We start from the raw sequence: 10139 nt of genomic DNA on the forward strand, positions 1-10139 counted from the left end.
AAGGAAGATCTGTTCATATGCCTACTAGAGCATGGCAAAATTCCTGGTTTTTATTTTAATGTTTTAGTATATGTTTAAGAGCAGTATCAGATCTCTATTTATTTATATTCCAATTAAAAATTTCTATCCTTCCAGCTGGGAAAATGCTGTCAGACCAAATTTGTTACGTACTGTACATTTTTATTTTTGGAGCAGGGAGCTAACAGTAAGTTGAGGGATTTTTTTCCCAGCAGAAAAGATACAGTGAATGCTTTTAGACATTCCTGGAATTAGATCAAGTTTCAAGCTGGAGACAAAATAAAGTATCTCACATCATTGAAAAAAAAAAATTATAAAGACCTATACAATTATAGTAGGTACACTAGTATTAACAGTGATTATTGTCACTGTTATTTTTTGACCTACACCCTGATCAATTTGCATTTATGAGGCAAGACTTATTTACATCTACCTGAGAAACAGAGCTCTGTACCTTCAATAAAAATGTGGCAATTTTTCAGCAATTTCTCATTTGCTTTTTTGAGCACATCTGTTTGAATTCTGCATCTCCATCATGTTTGGTCTTCGTAGTGATCAATACATTGAACTTTTTATGCAAAATCATTTCTATCATAGGGTAAATTCTAAGCAAATACTGCAGAATAGTTCCATGAAGCAGCTGCGGTGCATATTTTTGATTTGTTTTAGAAATAAAATGCAGAATTTACATTCCCCAGCGAACAGGAACTTTAGTTATGATGTCAGTTTTTCAATCACAGAATCACAGAATCATAGAATTTCTAGGTTGGAAGAGACCTCAAGATCATCGAGTCCAACCTCTAACCTAACACTAACAGTCCCCACTAAACCATATCCCTAAGCTCTACATCTAAACGTCTTTTGAAGACTTCCAGGGATGGTGACTCCACCACCTCCCTGGGCAGCCTGTTCCAGTGCCTAACAACCCTTTCAGTAAAGAAGTTCTTCCTAACATCTAACCTAAAACTCCCCTGGCACAACTTTAGCCCATTCCCCCTTGTCCTGTCACCAGGCACGTGGGAGAACAGGCCAACCCCCACCTCTCTACAGCCTCCTTTAAGGTATCTGTAGAGAGCAATAAGGTCGCCCCTGAACCTCCTCTTCTCCAGGCTGAACAAGCCCAGCTCATTCAGCCGCTCCTCGTAGGACTTGTTCTCCAGGCCCCTCACCAGCTTCGTCGCCCTTCTTTGGACCCGCTCAAGCACCTCGATGTCCTTTTTGTAGCGAGGGGCCCAAAACTGAACACAGTACTCGAGGTGCGGCCTCACCAGAGCCGAGTACAGGGGGACGATCACCTCCCTAGCCCTGCTGGTCACAGTGTTTCTGATACAAGCCAGGATGCCATTGGCCTTCTTGGCCACCTGAGCACACTGCTGGCTCATATTCAGCCGACTGTCCACCACCACTCCCAGGTCCTTCTCTGCCTGGCAGCTCTCCAACCACTCATCTCCCAGCCTGTAGCTCTGCTTGGGGTTATTGCGCCCCAGGTGCAGGACCCGGCACTTGGCCTTGTTAAACTTCATGCAGTTGACCTCAGCCCATCGGTGCAGCCTATCCAGATCCTCCTGCAGAGCCTTCCTACCCTCGAGCAGATCGACACACGCACCTAACTTGGTGTCATCTGCAAACTTACTGAGGGTGCACTCAATGCCCTCGTCCAGATCATTGATGAAGATGTTGAAGAGGACCGGCCCCAGCACCGAGCCCTGGGGGACGCCACTAGTGACTGGCCTCCAACTGGACTTGGCTCCATTTACCACGACTCTTTGGGCCCGGCTATCCAGCCAGTTTCTAACCCAACGAAGCGTGCGCCAGTCCAAGCCAAGAGCAGCCAGTTTCTTGAGGAGAATGCTGTGGGAGACGGTGTCAAAAGCCTTGCTGAAGTCAAGGTAGACCACATCCACAGCCTTTCCCTCGTCCACCCAGCGTGTCACTTTGTCATAGAAGGAGATCAGGTTCGTCAAGCAGGATCTGCCTTCCATAAACCCATGCTGACTGGGCCTGATCACCTGCTTGCCCTTCAAGTGCTGCGTGATGACTCCCAAGAGGATCTGCTCCATGAGCTTCCCTGGTACTGAGGTCAAACTGACAGGCCTGTAGTTCCCCGGGTCAGCCCTCCGGCCCTTCTTGTAGATGGGCGTCACATTTGCTAGCCGCCAGTCAGCTGGGACCTCCCCCGATAGTCAGGACTGCTGATAAATGATGGATAGGGGCTTGGCCAGCTCCTCTGCCAGTTCTCTCAGTACCCTTGGGTGGATCCCATCCGGCCCCATCGACTTGTGCACATCCAAGTGCCGTAGCAGGTCACCAACCAGTTCTTCGTGGATGGTGAGGGCTACATCCTGCTCCCCATCCCCTTCCACCAGCTCAGGGTACTGGGTATCCAGAGAACAACCGGTATTGCCCCTAAAGACTGAGGCAAAGAAGGCATTGAGCACCTCCGCCTTTTCCTCATCTCTTGTAACTAAGTTTCCCCCCAGCTTGCAGCATAATGTTTCAATTGACCATTGGGGTTTGCATATGGATTACTACACTGATAGAAATAATTTTAAATTAATCAATGAGACAACTGATAGAACTAGTCAGAAAACAAGAATTCCATACCACAGAAAATTCTGGAATTTCAAAACATTTTGGTTTCTAAATAAAATGGAAAGGTTAAATTTCTTAAAACATTCTGTGGGTAAGTTCTAAAATACAGCTCTTGAAGTCCAATCCAAGCATTAATATTGTTTTGTTTCAACTATTCAAGATACAAATTTTGATTCTTACAAATAATAACATGTTCTGCAGAAGTCCAATGGAATATTTTCTGATGTGCCTTTGCTTTTGAAGCATAATACCTGATAGAGCAAAGTATATAATTACATTATGTAGATCTGGTGTTCCAGAGTTAGCATAGAAAGGTACTTTTTGTTGACTTCTAAGAAAAAACTGAGACCATCAAGAAAAAAACTTTATACAACAGTGAAATTGCACTTCCCTACATAAGGCAAAAATAATCAATAATATATTATCACCATTTTCAAGTTAAAAAAATTCTAGTGCATCTATTAAATTATTTCTTTCACCTCAGTTAATTGTACGTTACTGTACTTAACACAAATCATTTGTTTTGAATCACAGTCTTGAAGGTGTTTTCTCAGTCTGAAGTAATGGTCTGAAAGGTCTTTTTAGAGTTTGGAACATGAAAAAATGAGTAGCTATGGAAAGTATTTTAACATTATGACCCTTTGAAAAAAAAAAAAAGCAAGCAGCTATTTAATTTCCTATTTTATGTTAACAAAAAAAAAAAAAAAAAGCACGCGAGAGTGAGAGACTAGAAAGCTGCAAACATCTGAAATCATCGTGTTTTAACAGATCACTGCAGTTCTTAATGACAGCAGACCCAAAAGATGCTTGCTACATTCAGGACAAACAAAAATGATCCCTTCTTAAGTCAGTATACCAGACTTTTCTGTTTTCTAAATCTATGCAGTTTACTTGATTTGGCAACTTGAGAAAGTCTTTATGGAGTATAAATCCTGGCCCCAAAATCATGAATTGAACTACTGGTTCAAATTGAACTGAACCATCAAGGAGGAAAGGGAGCAGGGCTGCTTGGATTCTGTCCCTATCACTTGATCACTGAAGTTTTGATCATTTTTTGATATTGACTTGTTTTGTCAGCATCAGGCACTTTGGTTTGATTTTATTAAAACTAACCTAACTGCATTGGATTACTGGGACTGTTTCAAAAAATGTGCATAAGAACTTGCTCATTAACTTTTCTCACAACCTATCATTCAATGTGGCTGCTTTGCAATAGGAGAGAGAAGAAAATATTGTTTGCGATCTGATATTTCATAAGCACTTCTCAAAAGGAAGCAGTAGAGAAGTTGCTTAAATATCCTGGCCTGCTAATGTGTTGATCCTGCACTGAGTTGTGCTCTCCCCCTGCCATCTGTTCAGTTAGGAGTCAGAGTACCGTAAGAGTTCTTCCTTTCAGCCTGCCAGATCGAAAGACACTTTTATCTGTGAGAAACGTGCCCTCAGGGGGAAACGCTGAGAGATAAGCCTTCTGCTAAGACTGTGCTCGCTCACATGCTGGCACTGCAGACAACATTCAGGAGAGCTGAAGAAAAGTGGGATTAGAGTAGAACTGCTGACACGTTTTTAAATTAGATGTATGCATGACTGTTGGTCAAATAGCACACTGCCTAAATTTGCATCTATTCCAGGTGCATGTCATGATCAGCCTCCACAGGGGGTAAGGGTGAGCCAGAGGGATGCAGATCACAGAATTCTCTTTTGATATCCAGCAATTCGCTTGCACAGCCACATGCAAGCAAGACCTTAGGATACCATATGGATGGGGCATCTCTAAGAGGGATACTCAACAGCCTGGGTGAACAAATGGAGAACCAGGAAAGGATGCCAGTGCAGGAAGACAACATCTTGCTCAACTGATAGTGTCTACAGGTGTGGCTGCTTCCACCTTACAGTCTCAGCCCAAAAAGAAACTTTGGGCAAGCACGCCTGTTGTTGGAGTTTTAGTAAAGCTGGCTGAGATCCAGAGTGGGTTCATTGTGTGCATCCCACCATTCCCAATGCAGGTTTGTGGAAGCAGTAGTACGATTGTTACACTTGCAACCATTCAGCTCCTTGCTAGAGCCCAGTGCACAGCCCCGGGGTTTGGCTGCCTGTGCCCAAGGCCAGCTCTACTGTCGTGCAGCTGTGTGACCTTGGATCCTACTGATGGGAAAGAACTGTGTGGGAAGAAAAGAAAAAAGAAAAAAGAAAAAAGAAAAAAGAAAAAAGAAAAAAAAGAAAAAAGAAAAAAGAAAAAAGAAAAAAGAAAAAAGAAAAAAGAAAAAAAAAACTCACTGGGAGCCTCTCTTCTTCCCTTGGTAGCTGCATTTAAGCTCAGGACCTCAGTCTTGGTCTTTGACTGAGCTACATTACAGCCATGCCTGTGCTGGCTGTTTATCTCACTGATCTGGACCTTGACTCCACCTTGGTCCTGCCTCATCTCTCCAGACTTGTCTAGCAGTCACGGAACTGTTGGCTAACCCTGTCCACCTGTGTTCACGTCTGCAGGACAGCACCCTGGCTAGTGACACACTGTCTTGCCTGCCTTGTTGTCACCCACAGCTCCCAGATCACCTGCCCGTGGGGAGCTATGTGCTCCTGCCGCTCCCTGACACCCTTAAACTCTCTACTGTGTCCACCTGCTCTGCAGCACCAGCTGATGCCAGGGACACTGAGCAGAGAACAGCTAAAGTAGGTTTATTTTACACTAGTTTAAAGTCACTGGCTTTAGGTACGTATTTCTGAGGCATGGCAACCAGGGAAGAATCACTGCATGCACATTAAGGGTGGGAAAAACTTGCCCATTTATTTCCACTATCAATAAAGTATTGTTCCCTCCAGTATATTCTCCAAAGACGTGTCATGCTCATCTTCACATGACTGAGGGATTGGATTTTCCAGCATTTCCTAGGAAGGCCATAATACAGACTAAAAAAGGGAAGGGAAGGGAAGGGAAGGGAAGGGAAGGGAAGGGAAGGGAAGGGAAGGGAAGGGAAGGGAAGGGAAGGGAAGGGAAGGGAAGGGAAGGGAAGGGAAGGGAAGGGAAGGGAAGGGAAGGGAAGGGAAGGGAAGGGAAGGGAAGGGAAGGGAAGGGAAGGGAAGGGAAGGGAAGGGAAGGGAAGGGAAGGGAAGGGAAGGGAAGGGAAGGGAAGGGAAGGGAAGGGAAGGGAAGGGAAGGGAAGGGAAGGGAAGGGAAGGAGGAAGGAAGTATCTTCTGAGTGTAGAAAAAATAAATTTAAGCCTTTGCATTATAGAATCTTAGAATATCACAAACCCTCAAGGATCATCAAGTCCAGCTTCTTGCTCCATACAGGATTACCCCAAAATCAGACACCAGACCCTTAGTCTGAGAGCATTGTCAAAATGCTTCTTGAACTCCAGCAAGCTCAGTGCTGTGACCACTTCATTGGGGAGCCTGTTCCACTGCCCGAACACCCTCTCAGTAAAGAAACTTTTCCTAATATACAGTCCTGCTGACCTGCTGAGCCAGTGACCATTTCTGTGTTAAGCTGGGACATGTTCCATGGACCACTGTAAGCCAGCAAAGTGTGGCCTACAAAAATCCCAAAGAAGCCAAGCAATGTGTTCCTGGGAACAAGAGGAGAGCTTTGTTTACCCATCCTCAAATGTGCAGGGACCACTGAGAGCCATAAGAGCTAGGATGTGACCTCAGTTGGCATTTCTATATATTCTCGTTTCTTTGAGAACTTCACATGGGGTCCTAAGCAGCTCAAGTACCTCCAAGGATCTACCCATTGCCTTATGTTTTTCTGCAATTGTGGTAAAGTTATATTTCAGGTAAGACTCCGTGAATGTTCAGAAAGTCAGTTTAGAGGTATTTAGGGAGAACTCTCTTTGTGGAATTTTTGGAGACCTGATCCTTAGCACATTTTTTCCACAGTTTGACCTGTATAAAAGGTAGCTATAACAAACCAAAACCAAATGAAACAATAAACAGACATGAAGTCCTATACAATCTCTTGTTTTACTGACCAATCCAACCCAAAATGATTGTCCTCTGACATCCCTCTCCTCTGTATATAATAATAAACAATTATTACCTCATATTAACACAGTATCTTTAATTATTAAAAGAAGGAGAGAAAAAAGCTTTCTTATAAGAATATCAATGGAGAATGTTCCTGGAAGCCCCTTATCCACCCCCCATCTGAGTGTGGGAGGGTATGTTTCTTTAAGGCTGGTTGTGTGTTCTTGTAACAGGGCAAGTGCATACGTGAAACAAGTTTTTGCTGAAGCCTTAAGTCTGCGGGGGAATTTTCTAATGATCGTTTTTAGTTAATAGGCACAAGTTGTTAGCCTGAGCTGGGAAAGCCTTTTTTTGTTTGTGCCAATTCCACCCCCTCTTTTTTTTTTTTTTTTTTTTGTCATGGATTTGGTTCCCACAGCTAATGCACCTAATAATGAGACTGGGCAAGCGAATGCCAGCGTAATGATATGGAGCTTGTTTGGCCCTGACAATGAACACAGAGAACGGCTGGATGGCCTAAACGACAGGCCAAGGGCTCTATTCATCCCAAATGATCTCTTGCCTTGCGTGCCACCTAATCCCACCAAAGGCTGTGCAACCAGGCTGTACCTCAGGATGGGAGAGGTGTCCAGCAGGGACACAGCTGTGTCCCACAATGCCCTCTGAGCCCCTGTTGTGGGGCTTTTCACTAAATGGGGGCTGAAACAGAGAAACAATCAAGGGTTAAGCCCTTGCCTGAATATTTTAATCACTGTTTCCTAACACACATACACACCAACTGGGAAAACATCCTTTAAATCTTACTAGGCAGGTTACAAGGACCTTGCTCAGCCCCAGTGGAAAGGGAGGGGGGAGGTTTCTCTCTTTGTAGCTAGGGTTTTCCCTCCAGTGATTTTCTCTCCCCTTCCCCTCCTTTTCCAGGCCGAGTTAATAAACACCTACTAACTTGCTCCACATCATCTGTGTGCAAACAGCTCCCACTGAGCCAGTGAAAACTGCTCCTATGAGAATTGGGTTATAGCATTTCTCTCTCCAGCCTCCCAGAGCACACCACAAAGAAAGGTGTTGTTCTGCACTCTGTCTACAGTCCAGCTTATGGATCTGGTCACCCCAAATCCCTTCCCTGGCTGCTCAGTCGATGATGGGACATGAACCAAGCCTCCTAACTCCCGGCTGTCCTCTATTCCTACAGCCTAGTTTCAGTTTTTCATTGTGCACGGTCCACCAAACACTCTCAAGCTCCACAATCTCCCAGCATGCAAGAACAGGTGAAAATCAGAAGAACCAGAAGTACACCAGAAGATATTGGGATGGGATAGGGCTAGTAGCAGATGAAAGCTTAGTTATGTACTAGAAAACATAGTTAGGATTTGTTTTATTTTAACAGGGATCAAAACAGAGGAAACAATTTGCTCATTACTGTATTACATAAAACATTTACTAAATGGTACTTTTTCCTATATATAACATTTTCCTGAAATTTTTTCTGTCTTTTTTTTTCCCCAGAAAATTTGCCTAATATTCTAAAAGAAAAAAAAATGGGGGAAAGGGGGGGGGAGAGGGGAGTAATTCATTGCCCTGAAATCTTTTTTCAAGGAGAATTAACAGAAAATAGTCCATTGAATACTTTTTTTTTTTTTTCCATCATCATATTTTGCAGGACCAAACTTTTTTTTAAGTAACTCTATGGGTAACTAATTTGACAGAAACCATTTACTTCAATGTATTTTTCTGATTATGGAATATGTGCCAGCAGATGGTCGTATTGGCCACACTGTACAAAAATATTTAATACTGAGGACATTTTTGAATAATGAAATACACTATTGCATTATTTTCAATGTATTTCTCTTTTTCTAAAGGAAACAAGTTGTTTTAGTGTAACTAGTCTGCTGAGCCTGTGACACATGTTTATTGTGCCCAGCTTGATGACCATGCTTCTTCCATGAACATAGATGTTGTATGTGCTAACACTGACTTATCTAGGGTTGAAATCTGTATTCAACAGTTGTTTGCTATAAACAGACTTATTTGTGTGAAGTCTCACAGAAAGTTGAAATGTGAGTATGTGCCAAGCATTAGTATGGCCAAAGCAAATTCATGTATAGATTTTAATGAATGCTCACAGAGAAATGCTTGCATATGTTTTCCCAGATTGATCTGAAAGTACCTGGTGAGATGCAGCAACTTACAATCAGCTCTTAACACATTTGCAAGACCTCTGTAAAACAGCCTTGCACACTAATTGTGAATTTGTTATCAGCCACAGGATAAATGTCAATACACAAACACAGTAGGTTTTCTGCTTCTCTGTGGAGAAAAATACTAATTCAAGCATTGCCTGTGGTTATGACAGACAGGTAGATTGCATATGAGGATTCTGCTTTGCTACTCCATGTTCTAGAATGAAGATCTCAAGAAACAACAGTCTGGGTTAGAGGTAGCACTTGAGGTGTAGCTTTTCTTTCTTTTTTTTTTTCTTCTCTCTCTCTTTTTTCTTTTTTTTTTTTTTTTCAATCTGAGCTTTTTACTGTATACTATAAAAACCCCTATTAGCATTTTCTTTTCAGATGCTTTTCTGCACCACAGCTGCTATGACTCTGCAGTCAGGAAAGCAGAATTGGTGTGACTGCAATTCAGGAAAAAAGTTGAAAAGAGAGAAGAAAAAAAAATAAGGCTTTCTAAGACAGCTAGAAGAAAGCATGCCAATTAAATTTTTAAAAAGAGACAGAGGGGGAAAGAAAAAAAAAAAGAGCTAAAAAGCTGCAGAAACCTGGGGAAAGTTGGGGAGGGGAGCGAGGAAGGAGCAAAAGAGAACCACTGAAATGAGAAGAAGGACAAAGTGACGAGGGTAATGCACTGTACAGAAGCACTGCAAACTATCAATCAAAGAATTGAAGAAGGGGGAAAGCAGGGTCAGAAGAAGACATATGATGAAAGAACAGAAGAAAGGACCATGCAAGGAAAGAAGAGGACTCACACAGAAAAATAAGCAACAACAAAAACAGAGAAAACAAAGAGGAACATGACCAAGACAAGAATCACTTCATTGCAAATTAAAGCAATCAAGTATAGTTTAAGATAAATTTCTTGGATTGTGTAGCAAATTTCTGGAAAAGCAGTCTAACATTAAGAGCACCAGAATACCCATCCTTCACCATAAACTTGTTAGAGTGAATACTTTGGCATACGCCAAGAGCACACTGATGTTACTATTATTTCAGAAAATTCTTAATCAGTTGCTACAACCTGTAAGACTAGTACAACACGGAAACTTAGCTCATTCTGTCCTTAAGACAAGTGTCATGTATCATTCAATGCAGTTAAATGCATAACTTCATTCACAGTTTAATCAAATATGATGTGATTTCTTGTGCCCATAAGGTTAAGTACATACAGAAGGCTTTGCCAAGTCAGAAGTTGGACTTCCTGCCACCAAATCAGCCACTTCCCATTAAAACCTTCAGAACTGCAGATTAAATCTCAGGCATTAAATGATGAATCATGTACAAATACTCATTTTCCTAACTAGATTCTATTACTTATGTAAGAAAGTCTCAGA

Source organism: Anas platyrhynchos, chromosome 1 (assembly GCF_047663525.1).
Source record: "Anas platyrhynchos isolate ZD024472 breed Pekin duck chromosome 1, IASCAAS_PekinDuck_T2T, whole genome shotgun sequence".
NCBI classification, from domain to species: domain Eukaryota; kingdom Metazoa; phylum Chordata; class Aves; order Anseriformes; family Anatidae; genus Anas; species Anas platyrhynchos.